Genomic DNA, 17,014 nt, shown 5'->3' on the forward strand with positions numbered 1-17,014 from the left:
CGTTCTTTACTTCCTGCCCGTTCGAGTTGCGAAGAACGACAGAGCGAATTACAGCGCGAACGTCGAAGTCACACAAATATCTCTCTCTTCCCGAAAATGGAACAGATTACACGAAATCGATAGATAGTTAAAAGCGCGGTGCGTAAACGAGATGTAACCGCGACAAAGTACCACGGTTTACTTTCATATTTTAGATGAGTTAGTCTCGTAAAATATCCATGTACACGTTAATAAAGAGCCGTCGCCCCAACGCGCAATTCGTTTCTCATTACAAGTTGTAGAAACTTAATAATTAATCTAGTAGCGTTACTTGTCACTGATAAAGGAGTCCAAATCAATAGCGTTTTATCCTTACATTCTTCACGATCGAGTCTTGGAAACCGACAACGCAAAAATAATACCACGCACGGAGCGACTCGCGCCACTGCTTGCCGGCTCGACGTTCGGCGAGCGAATGATACTGCGGCGACCTTCAGGTACACGATGGCACGCAAAAACGTCGTACTTCACCGCGCCGAGTGGAAAAACAACAAAAAAACGTTGAGAATTCGTTGGCCCATCTACGTAATGGAAAATTCCGTACTTATCACTCGCTCGCCGAACGTCGAGCCGGCAGGCAGCAGCGAGAGTTGTTCCGTGCGTGATATTATTTTTACGTTACCGGTTTCCAAGACTCGATCGCGAAGAATGTAGGGATAAAACGCTATTGATTTGGACTCCTTTATCAGTGCCAAGTAACGTTACTCGATTAATTATTAAGATTCTAAAACTTGTAATGAGAAACGAATTGCATGTTGAAGCGACGGCTCTTTATCAACGTGTACATACATGGACATTTTACGAGACCAACTCATCTAAAATATGAAAGGTAAACCGTGGTACTTCGTCGCGGTTACATCTCGTTTACGCACCGCGCTTTTAACTATCTATCGATTTCGTGTAATCTGTTCCATTTTCGGGAAGAGAGATATTTGTGCGACTTCGGCGTTCGCGCTGTAATTCGCTCTGTCGTTCTTCGCAACTCGAACGGGCAGGAAGTAAAGAACGTCGCTTACTGCATTTCACGGTATTTTACATCGCGTACGGGAGTGTCCGAAATTCCGCGAGTGAGTGTTATGAGTGTAAGTGCAACAAGAAAATTTGAGAGGAGGAGCAGGGCCCAGGGCGGCATCGGGCAACGGCAGAGAAATCGTAAGGTAAGTGTCTTACATTTTTGTTATTTGCTACTTGTGCAAAATGAATTATCTGTTCTGTGCTTTTATTTTATTTATTCAAATGATTCCAACGAGCATTCGAATAAGTGTTAGAGACAAAACTGTCACTGCATTTGTACATTCGGTGAAAACTCACTACGATAACAATTGTTACAAATAACTTTGACGCTACAACAGAACTTTCAATTCGAAATGGAAAAATATTGTCGAATAAATTTGGAAACATTTATCTCGGTAATATAAATTCACTTCTGAAAACCTATTCTCTGCAATGACATTACGGCCGCAACGAAACCGCCAGTTCATTGGTGACAGGCGAATCCGTGTGTTAACAGAATAATTTTTAAATTTACAATTAGCAGAACCATGTTTCCAACGCGAAAATATTTTCGAGTGTGATTGATATGAATTTGCCGCGATAACACGAAATAAAGGGAATTTTCCTCCGTGAATGGAACAGATAAAACGAGATGCATGTGAAAACGCCGCGGAAACAGCATGCGAAAACTGTCAAAAGCGTTGCTTTGTGAGATTAGATCTACAAAATTTTACATTTCCTTTGTGCCCGTAGATCGCTTCCTCGATACAGCGGAGAAGCGTTTCAGATTTCCTATACGCACGTTGCAATCGAGCAATCGGCCATAGTGTTGGCTGGCTGGTCCGCGTATTCCAGATCTCGTTATAAAGTCGTCTCGAACCACCGCGGGGGTCGCCGACGGCGTTAAGAGCGCGAGGGAGCGACAATCAACGAATTACCGTCCAAGTTAAGAATCCTTGCCATTGTCGCGCGGAGCAAACCCTGATGTCGGGATTGATTATCGCGGCACGCCCGGCGTTACCCGTTAGTTATTCGACGCAATTACGAGAAATTTATCTCGCCGGCGCTGTTCTCCATTTACGTCACGTCGCGAAAATTTACGCAACTCCGCGGCGAAACTCGCGCGTAAATAAGGCCGCTTTAAACAGCCGGTGACTCGAGACGTCCCTCTTTCTTTCGCCGGCGCGCTCGCTCTTCATCCCCGACGCCGATCGCGGCGATATTAACTTTGTGAATTGTCGCGTGAGCCAGAGACGAGAAAGACAGGTAACCCTTGTACGGAGAATGCGCGTGATATCAGTCTATAAATCTATGCACAAATCGGCGTACGCCTCTGGACCGGTTGAGGGATTTACGACTTCGGTATTGCGGGCGACGTTAGCCATCGAGCACGCGAAATCTACTACTGGATCGGATATTCCCTCGTGATTGGTAGGACCGATCGGATACGTCAGGCGGCGTAATGAAGTGCCATATCTGCGACGGAAGACACCGAATGGCTGCGGGGTGCGAGGTGGCGGCTACCGAAGGATAATATCTGCGGCCTGGGAGTTTGAGTGCGGTCAGGCGCGTGATTAATTGCCCGAATCTCTCGAAACGCTGACTAAAGGCCCGCTGTTCCGCATCCGCGGGCCTGGCACGTCGACCGGGTCGCGAAATTAATAACTGGCAGTGTTAGATGAAAGGTAGGCTTATAGGAGGCTTCTCACCGGTAGCCGGCACGCCCCGGCGGCAACCGTCGTTCAACCCCGTCATGCAACCCCGATCCCCCGAAGACACTTTCGCCCGTCACGGCTACGCGTCAGCGATTTCTGCGGGGAGTCATAATCCGACGCCTATCTCGTTTCCCGCGACGAGGGCGAGAGAGAGAGCCCGAGAGCGAAGCGCGCGATTCTCCTTTTCGTCAATCACTTCATCGGATGAGACACGCACGCGGCTAATTAGAACGCGGTGTTTCCTAGGACCCTCCTGCCGGACGCGGAGATTTATTTCGGACTGTGCGAGCCTCGGTACATCGATTATTTATGTTGCACGGAGGACCATGTGTCCGAAATCGGCAGATATTTTACGTGGAATCTTAATACGTCGAACGTGTACAGAAATGGAACTGAACCCACCAGCTCCCGCATTTCCCCTGGGCGACTATACTCTTTACTCTTTTAAACAGAACGGAGATTCCCCGAAGGATTTGTCTTCGATAGCTGCTCGCGCGGGTACAATCTGTATTCCTTCGGTCGAGAGATGGACTATTTGATTGTGAAAGATGTGCAGTTCGCGGCGGATTTTACGACGAGCTCGTTCTCGTGGCACGGACACAATAATACCGTCTTTGAGAGAGAAGCGAGGGGGGAAAACTGCCGAGGGCATTGTGGTGTACAGATTTGCGGCGTTACTGGGCATCACTAGGCATTTTTTTGGCATTAGTTTGGGCATTGTAAAGCTAAAGCAAAATAATAACATCAAGTAATGCCCACTGGGCATTACTGGGCATTGCAATGGTGGACGAGATTTTGATCAGCGGTTTTCCCCTCGGAGAGAGAACTAAGAACACAACGCGACGAAACAAGGGGAGGGAATTGTTACCGAGGCAAAGTTAAACTCGGGCCTGCCCACCCGAAACCCTTAGGAAGGAGCTGAAAGATAATTGAGCGGCGCGACGTGTCGAGGACTGGTGTAAAAGTATCGCGGACCCGCTGCAGCGATTCACAGTTAAATCCGTCGACACCGATCGATACATATTTATTATTCATTAAAACGTGGCTCCGCACGGTGTTTATCTTCGCGAGTGGCGATTAAGCGGATCCGGCAGGTGGATATTAATAGCTCGGATCACATTCGTCGTCACGTGCTTGGGAGCTCCTCTAATAATACTCATCTATTCTTACCACAATGTATTGCAGTAGGTTTACGAGCTCCCGCGAACACAAAATGTGCAGTTTGTCAAACTGTCAAACTAATTGCAAAGTATCTTTGCTATCCATAGCGACGGAGTGGCGGTGCCGCGCGCGTTTGGGTCACCGCGGTAATAAATGTTCGCCCGCAAAATTCCTTCTCGAGTCGACGTGATTCTTTAAAAAAAAAACTGGGTTGGACGCGTGCACCTTTTGCTGCGGCATGCGATATAAAACTCCTCAAAGTTCTTAGCTTATCTCAGTGCGTCCCAGCGGGGCTGAGGATTGGAGTCTTCTTGATAGCACGTGGAGGTAACGCACACATACATTCGTATACACGTGCATTATTTTCGCACGTCAGGTCATTTTCAGACGCCATCGCGGATGTTATATTTAAATCGAAATAAGAAATTGATAAGAGATGATTCAGTTTTACACGCGTTGGGACAAGTATCGAAAGGTTCCAAGTTAGCCGCGACAGTCTCGTTTGCATACTTTCACCGTACCGTATGGCGGCTCCCAGATGCTATTTAAACTTTAAGTGACTTTGTGTTGAAGAGCCTTAAGCACGCTAATTGAAAACAACGAGCCACCAAAGCGGCCACAGGCGGGCTAACTATGGCCGTGGCGATTCGCGTGGCCCACTTAGACGGATCAGAATAGCATGAGAACTGCGCGACGAAAATTTTCGGAGGATCTCTTCTCTCCTGTGCGCGTTCGCGCCAAGTTTCTCGCGACATCTGAAAACGACGGGCAAAATTCTACCGTTTTCTTTTGTAGTTGAGCAACTTGACATTTTGGTTAGTGGCCTCTTAAGTGAAAATTATCTTTGCGTTACTGAATATCGGCAGAACTAATTGAGAGTGTTGATTAGTATTATTTAAAAATCTTGGGCATAGAATAGCTAATTGCGATTTTTCCCAGAGTAACCTCTCGGGATTTAGAAAAATCGCGACCGACGACGCGGAGTGCTTTCTTCTCGGGCGCGACATGCGACAAATTATGGACGGTATCGTAGATAGCCAGCCGGCAGATTCCACGGATCGCGAATCTGCAAATCTCTAAATGCACCTGCTCGCTCGCACGGGCGTCGTGTCTGAGCGGCCCGCGTTGGAGGCATCTTACTTCACGGAGTATACTCAACGTATTCAACTTCGGCGTACAAAGTTACAACGACGAACAAAGCGAGGATTAACTCAACTATCGGTGTAACTTGAGCATTCTGAGTAATTCGTATCCGGCTGAAACGTATCCGCCGAGTGAAGATATTTCGGCGAGCGATGCAGTAGAAACGGTCGCTATAAGTCAGCCGCGGCGCGCAGCTCGCCGAAGCATTGACCGGCTGTTGCAGTTGCAACTGCATTGAAATTCCTCACGGTTGAGCACACTCGAATCGACCCGAGTGGCGCGTCGTCCTGGTTTTTTGCGAAACTTGACCGAACGCAAGAACTGGCGGCTCCAACGAATTCATTGCTGTTACATTTCCCGTTCCCGTATTGCCACTTTTATCGGCTTAATATCGTATCGGAAAGCTGCGGCGAGAAGAACGATTTTATATTGACGCATATTTAATAGAATTATACATGCTGCAAATGCGGGCGGGAAAAGGTTTGTAAAACTCTCCATAAAGTTTTAATAATTAATTGAATTCGCAGCAACCGCGCGATGATTTAAACGTTTCCTTATTTAATTATGGTACACGTGATTTTTAATATCTGCGAAATGGCTCCATTTATACGCAACTTGTAACCGCTATTCCGCGATTTCATTATTCAAAAAACTTATCGACGCACCAATTTGTATGTTAATTTTTATTAGCACTTCCATTCGCTTATCACTGTCATACACCGGTGAACGTGTCACCATTAGTCACGCTTATCGATGCCATTCGAAACGGAAATTTCTTTCATATTATTCTGCAAAATTCACCAGAAAGAATGGTACTGTCAGATTGTGTCACTATCTGACAAACGGCATCCGTTACGCGCGCCTTGCAAATTTCAGTAAAAAATTGCACCGTGCAACGGCAAGTTACGTACCGAATCATTTTTTCACCACTCTCCCGGAAGTGAAACTTATATTCGGACGCACAATTTTCACGACGCAGATAAAAGAGCGTTCGTTTCATTCGTCCTTTCTTCCTTTCGTTCTTCTCGTTTTTAGAACGGAGCTCTAGCGGCTTCGGACTCGCGACTGACTAAACACTCGTCGTCTGTCTAATTTTCCGTTCCCTCTCTTCGCGTTCGTCGCTCTGTTGCAACTTTGGTTGTGTCGTTCTTTATCCGTCTTTGATCCTCTCTCTCTCTCTCTCTCTCTCTCTCTCTTTCTCCGTCTTTTTATTTTTTCTTTTTCCCCCTATTTCTCATATCTCTGTTTCGGAAACATGAGAAAAATGAGAACTTCGTGCGACAAACAAATAAAAAAAAAGAGGGGGAAAGAGAGAGAAGAGCCGAGAGAGCCAAATTTACTTTTAAAAGAGTACTTGAATGCCAAATGGCTGGGAGCACTTTGGCTCGATATTTTCAATCGATCTAGGATTTTCTGGCCTAAAATGCAAACCCCATCCCTCATAGCTTTTATTCTATTTTCATTCGATGATATCTCGTTGTCCGTCAGTTTCGATAACCGAAGCGGAGAACAAAGGAAAACGCGGGAAGGGGAAACGGGGAAGAGAGAAGGAGAGAACTAATATCGACTAAAGGCTCTATAGAAGATACGATTGATGGGAAAGGAACCGAGAGTGATGTGCTCTTCCGTGCGCAATCGTATAATTGTGATTCCGCGTATGTAAGTACCTAATCATTTTTTAAAGAGAGTGCAGAGCACGGGACATTGAAAAGTACAGCCTTCCCTCGACACTCGCAAACACCGTTTGGCATAACTGCGCAATCTATGCAAAGTGATATTGGATGAAATGTCATACGCGGCAATGAGATTATTAAATCTCGTCGTTTTCTTCCGTCGAACGTCTCTCACTCTCGGTTCTTTGACGCTCACGCTCTGCGTTCCTTCTGCCCTTCTGTTCAAGACAAAGCGACAGAACGTGAAAGATTAAAAGGCGATGGACGATTTACGCCATTCAATACCGATCCTTTATCTGTCGGGACAAAAGTCTGTCCACTTTTTGTCAGAGTCCATTTTAATACTCTCTACGTGCCTGATCTCGTATCGATTTACGAGTTAATAATAGAATGACTGATGTTAATGTAACGCGATTATCTCGCGCGGCAGAGGGACCAGCGACAATCTTATCGGCAATTTTAATTACCTTTGCCCCGGGCATCTCTAATTCAGCCTTTTGACGAGCGACTCCGCCGGGCCCTCCGGCCACATTTGCGAACAATCGCCTCTTGAAAGTCCAAAACAATGGGAACGGAGGAAAAACCGAAATGAAACTTCGTGGATCGGGCCACGGCGGAAGTAATATAACTTACGGAAAAGTTAGCTCGCGGACTGACGCTCGGTGGGGCGAAAGGGAAAATGAGGGGGCCATAAATAATATCTCCCGATTAAAGGGCGGCAAACGTCGTGACGTTGCCTTCCGGACTGCGCTATTAAATTGATCCTGGAAATCTATTACCCCGTCCCGAAAGTATAATTACCTATCTCGTTAACGTTACTTTCCTTACGACTAAAATGACTGAGCGCGAGAGGTCCTTGCGCGCGACAAATTTTGCCCCCGCAATCTTTATCCGACTAATTTGCTCCGATATTTCGGAGTGGTACTGCGTCGTGGGTAAAATTTAATGGGGAATTATTTCGGGACGAAATCGGTTGCAAGACGGAGCTCGTTTCAGCTAACGCGACGAGCGCGCGACTCTTCGAAAATAGACGCGCGCGCTGGCAGTTGCCGGGCGTTATTTCATTCTCGAAATTGACAGCGGCATCGATCTTCCGGCTCCGCCGCGCGCCGGTATCGCCGCCGAAATGACAAGCGAAATCGGCTTTCCCCGCAAAGTAGAAAACGCGCGGCCAATCGACGAAAGATTGAGCGCAATATTCGGCGGTCGGAAATAACGCGGACGCTTATCGTTCCTCGCCGCGAGTGTTCTCGCACTCGCGATTCGGGCCTGGAGGGGGGGGGGATTTAATCTGGGGATCCGGGCTTACTCCGAATGCGCGCGGCAGCAGGGGTAGTTGCTCCGGAGAGGACGCGTGCACCCGAGTGCGGGAGTACTGAATGGTCCCGCGCGCCGTACCATTCAAACGCAGACAGCAACGCGGGCGGCGGGGCCGGCGCAGGGTTAAAGATCGATGTCTCGATTCTCCGGCGCGATACACCGCGAAATTACCTTCCAGGTGAGGCTTGTCGTTACCATGGAAACCAAGCTAGCCCTGGCTCTTTCCCTCTCTCTGTCTTTCGTAGGTCAGGGCCGATCTACGTTCACACCCACCCGATCGCTTACCGTCACTGGGAACTTCCTTGCGGAACGAGATGTGTGTTCATGGCTCTTACGCGTCCGATCTGATGGCGAAGCACGGACGGCGAGCATTTCGCCCGGCATTGACTGCCCGTTTTGTTTCGCCCTCGGATTGTTACCGCCCACGATAATCCGTACAATTATTTGTATGCATCCAGGTAATAACGCTAACGTGTAATGATGGCACTGATCACTCGAGTGCCTAGTTGGCATAAACCAAATTAACCGATCGCTCGTCGGTTAACGACCGTTGACTTTTCATCCAGACTAGCGTGGCTAATTAGCTAATTCGATACGGAGATACGATGGCAGGAAGCGTGTACGCCCTTAATGAGATAATAATTTGCATATTAATGCTTCCCCATCGGAAATTCACTCTCGGCTTAGCACGGTGTAACGCGAAATTTTATCCGCGCTAAAACAACGGTCCTCGGCTCCGCGTCCTCGCCGTTAATCGCCTTGGCTGTTGATTAAAAATCGAAACAGCTACAGCGCGCCAAGAATTACCCGGCGCTATACGTTCCGATCGACATTAATTATTCCCCGGAATTAATGGAACCGCCACAGAGAGGCGCGCCCGGTCTGTTGCGGCATATTTCAAATAACGCGATATCCCGGTATTCTACTATTAACATACTTTTTCATCGAGCGTTAACAATTTCGCCGAAGCGAAATTTCCCATACAACGGTGTCGGAAGTAATGAAAGAAGTCAAACTCGCACGATTTCCTTCGCGACGTATCCCGCGCGAACACGAGCGGTCGCGAAGGAGCAGAGAATCTCCAAAAAGTCACCACCAAGATGACAGCAAGACGCGCGCCGTATCGCGCTAGCACACGCGGCATATATCGAGATATAAAAAGTCGCGACGGTCTCCCCGGTATGCGGGGATGTGAGACCAAGTGCCGACCGACGAATGTATTCCCCGAGATAATTTTCGAGACGTCTCGGGGATCGAGTTCGTCCTTGCCACCATGACGTCAGCACTAATCCTCGCCTTCGAGGGGTGTCGTTTCGAAGTCGGATTTACCCCGCTTGAATCCCGAGGAGGATCTACCCTTCGGCCGGCACGTGTGCGTGCCCCTCTTTCGAGAGGATCGATAGCAAAACGATCACGCATCTTGCCCCTGCACGGAAAGACAAATAAGAGAAAGGGGAGCTCCTTCCTCTTCCTCATTTTTTTGTCCCTCTTCACCATGCGATATATTTAATTACTTGCCCGAACATTTCCTTTAATTTGCAATTTCGAAGCCACCCGCGCCGCTCCGCATATCGTATTATTCTTTCTCGCGTTCGCAACAAGTGCGGGAAGAAACGCTCTCCGTGAATAATCAGCGATCGACTTTCTACGATTCGTATAAATGACTTATGTAAGTTCACCGAGCGGAACTATCGTTTTTACAGTATTGCGGAAATGTAATTATATTTACAACATCTAAAGATCTCGGATCGATGAACGTGTCTATGTAGTTAATATTGAAAATTGTTGCTTATTCTTTAACTCTACATTTTTAATTCTTTATATTCTTTTTCCATCGCTGAAAGTTTTACATGGTTCCATATCTAAGCAATTTGTAAGATTGCAATGCTAACACTGAGAAAAATTCCCATCGGATAAACCAATTAAATAGTGTTTCCGATGGATAATTTTTCCGATTACGTTTTCCGATTAAATTATGGACACATCCGATGAAATTTATCCGATGAAATGCAGTTACCGATGAAATTTGATTGAAAAACCGATCATATTTTTCATCGGATATACAATTTAATCGGATATATCCGTTTGTTATCATGTAATTGGATTATCCGATTATATTTAATCATTTTTCTCAGTGAACCAAAGGTGCTTTACAAGTGCGCCGTATCGGATATCCATCTTTCAAGCATTATAATCACTCGCTTGACCAACTCTGAAAATATATTATTTGTTGGCGTAGCTAACCGAGCTGCTGCGAAAGGAGAGACCAGCGCCTCTTTCTCTCGCGGCGTCCCATTCCGCGGAAATGTCGGCAGCTTGTCAGACATAGCGAGACATTCCGAGCAAATCGTCTCGTAATACACACGGTTACACCCTTGTCACGGGGACTAGAATCCACGGGCAAGACATTTCGAAGCGTCATACTCTTGCAGTGCATCGACTCCACCAGTTTACCGCAGCTCTGTTTACATTTAGCGGATAGCAATCTTTCACATGCACCCACTTTCAACTCTATAATGCACACACTGCCTTTTCCCAGCGAAGAAATAATTCTTCGACGCGGAGTATATATATTCTTCCCGTAAAGCTTTCCCACATATTTCTCTCCGCAGGCGAATTTTCCTTTTTGCAAAGGGGAGTGCGTTTTTTAACGGCGTGTGCGCTTTAAATTAAAAACTACTTCCTCCGTAATTGGCGGTTAATTATTATCGGTATCGCGAACGATTTGTTTCTCACGTTTTCTCGACGGCCTGATTCCGTTAAACAAATAGCGCCCGCAGTAGATCGTTGAATGCGAAATAGATCGCCGTTTAACTCGCTCCGCGGTTGTCTACGTTTTATTTCACCACACACGACTATACACACGCGCACAGCTTGGCGGCCCTAGAAGAGTGATAGTGATATCAAGACGGAAATCTCGATATGCAGATGACGAAGGTTGAATATAGAGAGCGAGAAGCCGGGCCAATCGCGGCGAAGGTCCGACTCCCTTTTCTCTTTCTCTCTCTCTCTCTCCTGCTCATCCTCCAGGGGGTGAATTTCTCATCTTCTTCATCCTTCCATCCTGTAGAATATTCAGTCGCTCATCCTCTCCGTTTCGTCAGCCAAGCGTGAGTGCGAAATTCAAGCGAGCTCCTTCACGAAGTTTCACCCTTTTAGCCGAACCAAAAGCCGTCCCTTTCTCCCTTCGTTTCAAATGCCGAATATCTCCCGTCCTCGACTCCGCCTCGATTTTACAGGCTAGTTGCATTTTTCCCGCCCCGGCCGCTAATGACTCTACTCGGGCTTGACACCTGACATGCAAATGCCTTACAATGAATAAGGAATAAGCGCACGGCGGCAAAACTAAAGATCGTAATTGAAACGTTCATTATAACATTAGCCGGGCTCTCATGAATTCTGCATTCAACGAGAAAGAGGCATCAGCCCGCGTTTTTCAACCGCAATATTTAATCATCCTCGACGACAAAGAGCTTTTCTTCCCAAAGTTTTCTGCTAACGTTAATTACGATATCGCCGCGTCGACCGGGTCTCGCGGTGAATTTTGCATCTGTGATTATTCGGTGGCCCAACAATCGACCGATGTAAAACAATTATAGCGCAGCGCGAGGCGGGAACTGGGACATAACCGCTCTCTGATTATGCGCTTGACCGCACAGGATACACCGCCGCGCATTAATTACATTGTAATATTCAGGTGAATGGTATTTCAAAAAAAAGAAAATAATAACTACGCGCGCGACAACGTCGACCGTCGGCCTCGCTGTTGTGCAGAAAATGCTAATTACACGGCTGCTTTGGGCACGTCCAGCGCAGTTAATTCCGAATGTCGTATTAACACCGTGTTTGGCGAACCGCTGCTCTCGCCGCGCGATTTAACCCGCGCACTTTTTTTGACGGTCCTCGGCTACAAATTAAATTCTTTTTACTCGCGCAGAGAGAAGTTTCCTCTTGTCGCGTTAATTATCTGTAGCGTCTGTGCGCGGGCGCGCACGCGGCCGCTCTTTATCCGTCGTATATAGCTCATCCACCCATATAAATGCTAATGAAGAGCGCGTTTATTCTTTATCTCGTTTCATTTCCGTCTCGGGCGTATCTCCTAAATTTACGTAACTCGCAACAATTAAATAATTCCCATCGCTCTCGCCATCCGGCAAGTCGCGTCATTTCGAATCTGCTTCGGAGAACATTTAATCGGGGCTCCCGCGAATGGAATTACGCAATCAGCTTCCTCTACGGCCAGGCTTGTTAGTGCTTTTCTCCCAGCAATTGCGGATTTTCGCGGGTTGATGAAAAAGCGAATTCAGCGCGATCAGCCGAGGTGAATAGGCGTGTGTGTATGTAAGAGTGTGTATGGGAGAGAGAGGGAGAGAGCACGAGCTAACAAAGCGCATATTACGAGTAGTAGGATACGAAAAAATGCCGAGTTGCTTCCCGCCGATGTGTTCTGCGCTGGACCATCGATGATTACCCCGCCCTAATGACGAGCGCGGATTACACGGGATCCGTTTCGCAAACGCGCGGACATTTTTTTTTTCGCCGAGCCGTTCCGACCGCCAAAATCCCGGGGTGCGCGATGAAAAGGGGACCGTTCTAAAGGAGAGGGGCTCTCGGTCCGGCGAGATTTATCGCCGGTCGAATAGCGACGATCCTTCAGTGTCAATTTTTTCCTTTCCTCGCGACGATAGGAGGAAAAATTTGAACGGGAGGGTGCACGGGATCAAATTCTCACTCCGCGGGAATCTTGATTTGCTTTATAACGCGTCGAAGACCGGAACTTCTTCCGCCCGATGCATGCGGAATTACTCCGCTAATGAAATTTACATAAAAGGTATGCCAGTCACGCTCCCCCTCTGACAGATTGCATTTCGAATCGAAAGCAGGGCCTAATTGAAACCATCTCCGAGGATCGGCGACGGTTATGTCCATATAAAGCGAGCGACCTCGCGTCTGCTTTTTAGGTCGGTTCGTGCCTAGGAAATCGGCGAAAAGCTCTTGAAGATGGATCGCGGGTAAATTAAGTAACGCCCCCCCTCCCCTCCCGCGGGGATGAATACAGAAAAGTGAAAGTATTTTGGTAGACCAGGATCCGTGGCTTCCCGCACGTCCCACGGTATAACGTAACGCGATGTGTAAGCTCCTGGGATAATTTTATCTTTCTTAATTACAAACTCGCGTTTAATTACGGACTTGCGCTTCTTGCCGGCGCGAATGTTTCTCCCCTGGCGATAAGAACGCACGGCGGACGATGAAGAAAGCAGAGCACGCGAAATTGCTACCGTCTCGACGTTACTACTTCAATGTAGAAATATAATATTATATTCGAGGCAGAATAATGGAACGTTATTTCCGTGCCGGGCTTCTCGCTTTTCGTCAACGGCTTCTCAGTTTATTTGCATTCCTTCGGCGTTTCTTCGTCCGTGCGTTTCCCCCCTTACGTAACGCGTTCGCGTTTCATCAAAATTGCCGATAATCGATCGGTTATCGTTATGAATTTTTCGACGAGTAAAGGAAGCTTTAGAATATACGTGTTATTTAATTCGTTTTATTCGTACACTCTTATTTTTATCGATACTTGTTTTCGCATACTACATTGTCATCTTTAAAGCTTTTCTAAAATTATTGTTCGGAGAAACAGTCCAATTTAACGAGAAATAATGAAAATTAACGAATTTTTTCTCTCCGGTGCAAATCTCATTAATTAATCCGAGATACAACGATATGAAAGATTTTATAATTAATCCCTTAAAACCTGCCGTAAAATTTCTACGCGGCTCTATGAAAAATTGCGCTAAAAATTAGCACTGAAATGCATGCGACATTCGTCGTAGATCCGTCGTAGATTGGGGATTTCCGCGAACGAAGAGCAGAAAAAAATACAGGCGGAACGAGTGACCCGATCGAACCTGAAATTGGCCCGGCTATCCGTCCTTTTTAATCACCCTTGTTAATTACTAACGGTTTTCTCTTCGGCAACTGGCTTTTCCGTGTATTCGCCTCCACTCATCATCACGTTCGTCCCCCATCGAGCGATCGTCAAAGTAACTTCCTTCTAGCGAAAAATGAAAATAGTTACGGCCTCTCGTCCCCGTAATTTCTGTTGTACGTTCCGAGAAAAGTGCTTCAAATCCAGGACGTATTTTTTATCTTTAATAAGTCTCCTCTCTCTCTTTGCTAAGCAAGAAACGTAACGCCCATTACTGTCTCATTTATTTCTCAGCGATTCCTCTTCGCGAAGCGCTTCGTCCTCTCGCGTTTTCTCATCCCAAGAACATTTCGGTTTTCAGGTAGGAGCTAATCGGGAAGAGTTGCACCACCGAGGATCGAAGACAGGGAGAAACGAAGAGAGGAAGAGAGACGTAGAAAAGGTCAGTGTAACGAACATTGAATTTTATTTGTAACGCATTTCCAAACATTGATTTCCGTCGCCGCCGACGTTCCATTTCTATCAAGAGTGGAAAAATTCATACTCGCTATAATGAGTTACTTAAGATTCGCGGCGCGTCTCGAAGCGAAGCGGATAATCGGCTTTATGGAGAAGGGTGTCTTTCTCACTTCCGCGCAGCATCTATTCTCGGCTGCGGGCATAGACATAGCAAGAATATATTATACGTCTACGGCTGCAGGTCGCCCGGTCCCGTATAGACTCTTCCCCCCTTGCCTCGGTTTCGCGCGAAATACACTCGCGGGGAAAGCGATTAATCGAATTGAAGTGCAGGCGCGGATTTCAAGTATAGAGAATTCCGCGAATTCGGCTGACGAAGCTCGTCTTGGCCTCGCGCCGGGCACACGTCGCCGCACATCAGGCCCGGGCCGGGGGTGCGCGAGAGGGTGAACTGCCGGTGGGAATGCGGCAAGCTCTCTGCATTAACACACAGGTACGCGGAACCGCGCGCGAACCACGTACCGCTCGCGAGCGCGGGTGTAAGTAACCGAATAATCTCCATTCGCGTCTCTGACGTGAGCTGGACACGGCCTGGTCCGCACGCTAGAAGCCCCCCCCCCGTTTGACTATTCATAAGCGCGCGGATGCTGCATTTCGTCACGACGTACACTTATATTCGTGGATTATAATTTCCGGAATTTCCGCGCGCGAAAATCCCGACGGCGAGAATCGCGTTTGAATCTATCCCCGTCAAATTCGGCGCGCGTACATGTATAATACGTCCGTGCTTTTTTTTACCAGTTTTATTTAAATCAACGCTACTTGTCGCGCGAGAGGAAAGAGTGGGGGGGGGGGGAAATATTCCCGGCTCGACTACGAGAACCGAGCTAAAAACGTAGCGGCCCGCTTCAAGCGAGAGATTAATGAATCCCTATATTAATGGAAGCCCGAGTAGCTTTCGACATTATCGACTAACGCTGCAATTGGTCCCCCTCCCCCCCCTCTCTCTCTCCCTCTCTCTCAACAGAGGCTATATTATAATGTACGTACATTATTTTCAAGATTTAAAAAAATATGTTGCCAGAGCACTTAAGAAGTAAACTAGTAGTGGAGGAGTAAGACAAACTAGACGGGCAGGGGATATTCTAATTCAATTTCGTAAAACCAGAAGTGCGCAAAAAAAGTATGTTCTATGAAGGAGTGAAAATGTACAATGTGTTACCAAACGAAATAAGGCAGTGTGAAAAGATTGAGTCATTTTAAAGACTGTTAAAAGAATATGTTGCAACAAATGTATTTTAATATATTCTCTCTCTCTCTCTCTCTCTCTCTCTCTCTATATGTGGACTGTGACTCTACGCTCGTATGTACGTCGGACTTGCTCATCTCGCGCCAAAGATTTCAATTCGCCGCGAGTTTAACGCGGGCCGGAGACGGGAAGTACGAAAGGATCGATCGAGGTTTGTTTGCCGAAAGCTTGCGCGCGGAACCCCGGAGGCGGCCGCATCCGCCTCTCTCTCTAAATATGCGATGTAATGCTGGATGCCGCGCTCGCTCTCTAACGATTTGCCATCGCTCACGCGGTATCGCTTGCACCTCGTTTATGTTGCGCAAACGCGCGGTTATCGTCCGGGACAACACGCGATTTTCAGCCGCAGCCCCGGGGAGGACGGTGGACAAGGGCGAACGCGCGCGAATCCTCCCGTGACGGTTGAAGAGACGGACCATGAACCCTCCCGAGAATATCTCGCGCACGACACAGCCGGTATGCTACGTGCGATCGTCGTTGAAAAGTATCCCAGCGTGATTTGGATCATCTTGGGCTATTTGGACGGTCAAGCATTACTTTAGACGGTCAATGACAATTGGACACTATCGAAAACGTTTGACGAGACTTAAAGTAAAAGCAAAATTTGGGAATATCGAATTGAAGAATTAAAATATACGCAGTTTCTAATGTGAGATCGCAGGTGTTCAACACTCAAATTCAATGACAAATCTTTTTTCGCACCGATTATATTACACGATTTAACAATTAAATTTCCACTAAACAGATTTCGCTCTGAGGGCAATGAATTCGTGATGGAATCAACTTGCGACGCCGATTAATTTAACAGAAACCCCGCCATCCCATATTAAGATCCTATCGCTCATGATATGGGACTTTTCTCCGTACATAAAATTCCCGTACACAAAGGGACATATAAAATAGATGGTTTAAAGTGGACTCGGATTTTTATTCAAAGAATTTTCCTGACACATAAAATCGTATTTTAATTATTTAAATCCACTTTAGACGATCTATAATTCGTCAGATTCCAGACTGGAGCTCTATTTACAACGATTTTCTGCGCTCGCTCTTCATTATTTAATCGCAAATTTATCCATCCGCGTTAAATCCTTTATACGATCATGCGCCGTTGTGTTCAATAAAATTCAATACACATTTTCCCGACGTAAACGACATATAACCCCGTATAAAATAATACGCCGTATTCTCTTAATTTTTCCACGCATGTACGTGCGCGTGTACGTGTGTGCGATCGCTTGAAAGTTACGCGGTAAGGCGTTACAAAGTTCGTAAC

The 17,014-nt window shown here is 46.9% G+C and overlaps 2 protein-coding genes across 2 annotated transcripts in view; one reads left to right on the top strand and one right to left on the bottom strand.

Moving 5' to 3' along the window:
• LOC105563775 (inactive dipeptidyl peptidase 10) overlaps nucleotides 1–17,014 on the bottom strand; it is a 67,130-nt gene that overhangs the window by 35,055 nt on the left and 15,061 nt on the right. The window lies entirely within an intron of this gene.
• The window catches only part of LOC105563773 (MAGUK p55 subfamily member 2), a 73,641-nt gene continuing 70,973 nt past the window's right edge, over nucleotides 14,347–17,014 (top strand). Inside the window, exon 1 of the mRNA XM_012015673.1 lies at nucleotides 14,347–14,412. The gene's annotated coding sequence lies outside the window, so the exon portion shown is untranslated. The remainder of the gene's footprint in view (nucleotides 14,413–17,014) is intronic.

Source organism: Vollenhovia emeryi, unplaced genomic scaffold, assembly GCF_000949405.1.
Source record: "Vollenhovia emeryi isolate VEMERY1.0 unplaced genomic scaffold, V.emery_V1.0 DF939172.1, whole genome shotgun sequence".
In the NCBI taxonomy this organism is placed as follows: domain Eukaryota; kingdom Metazoa; phylum Arthropoda; class Insecta; order Hymenoptera; family Formicidae; genus Vollenhovia; species Vollenhovia emeryi.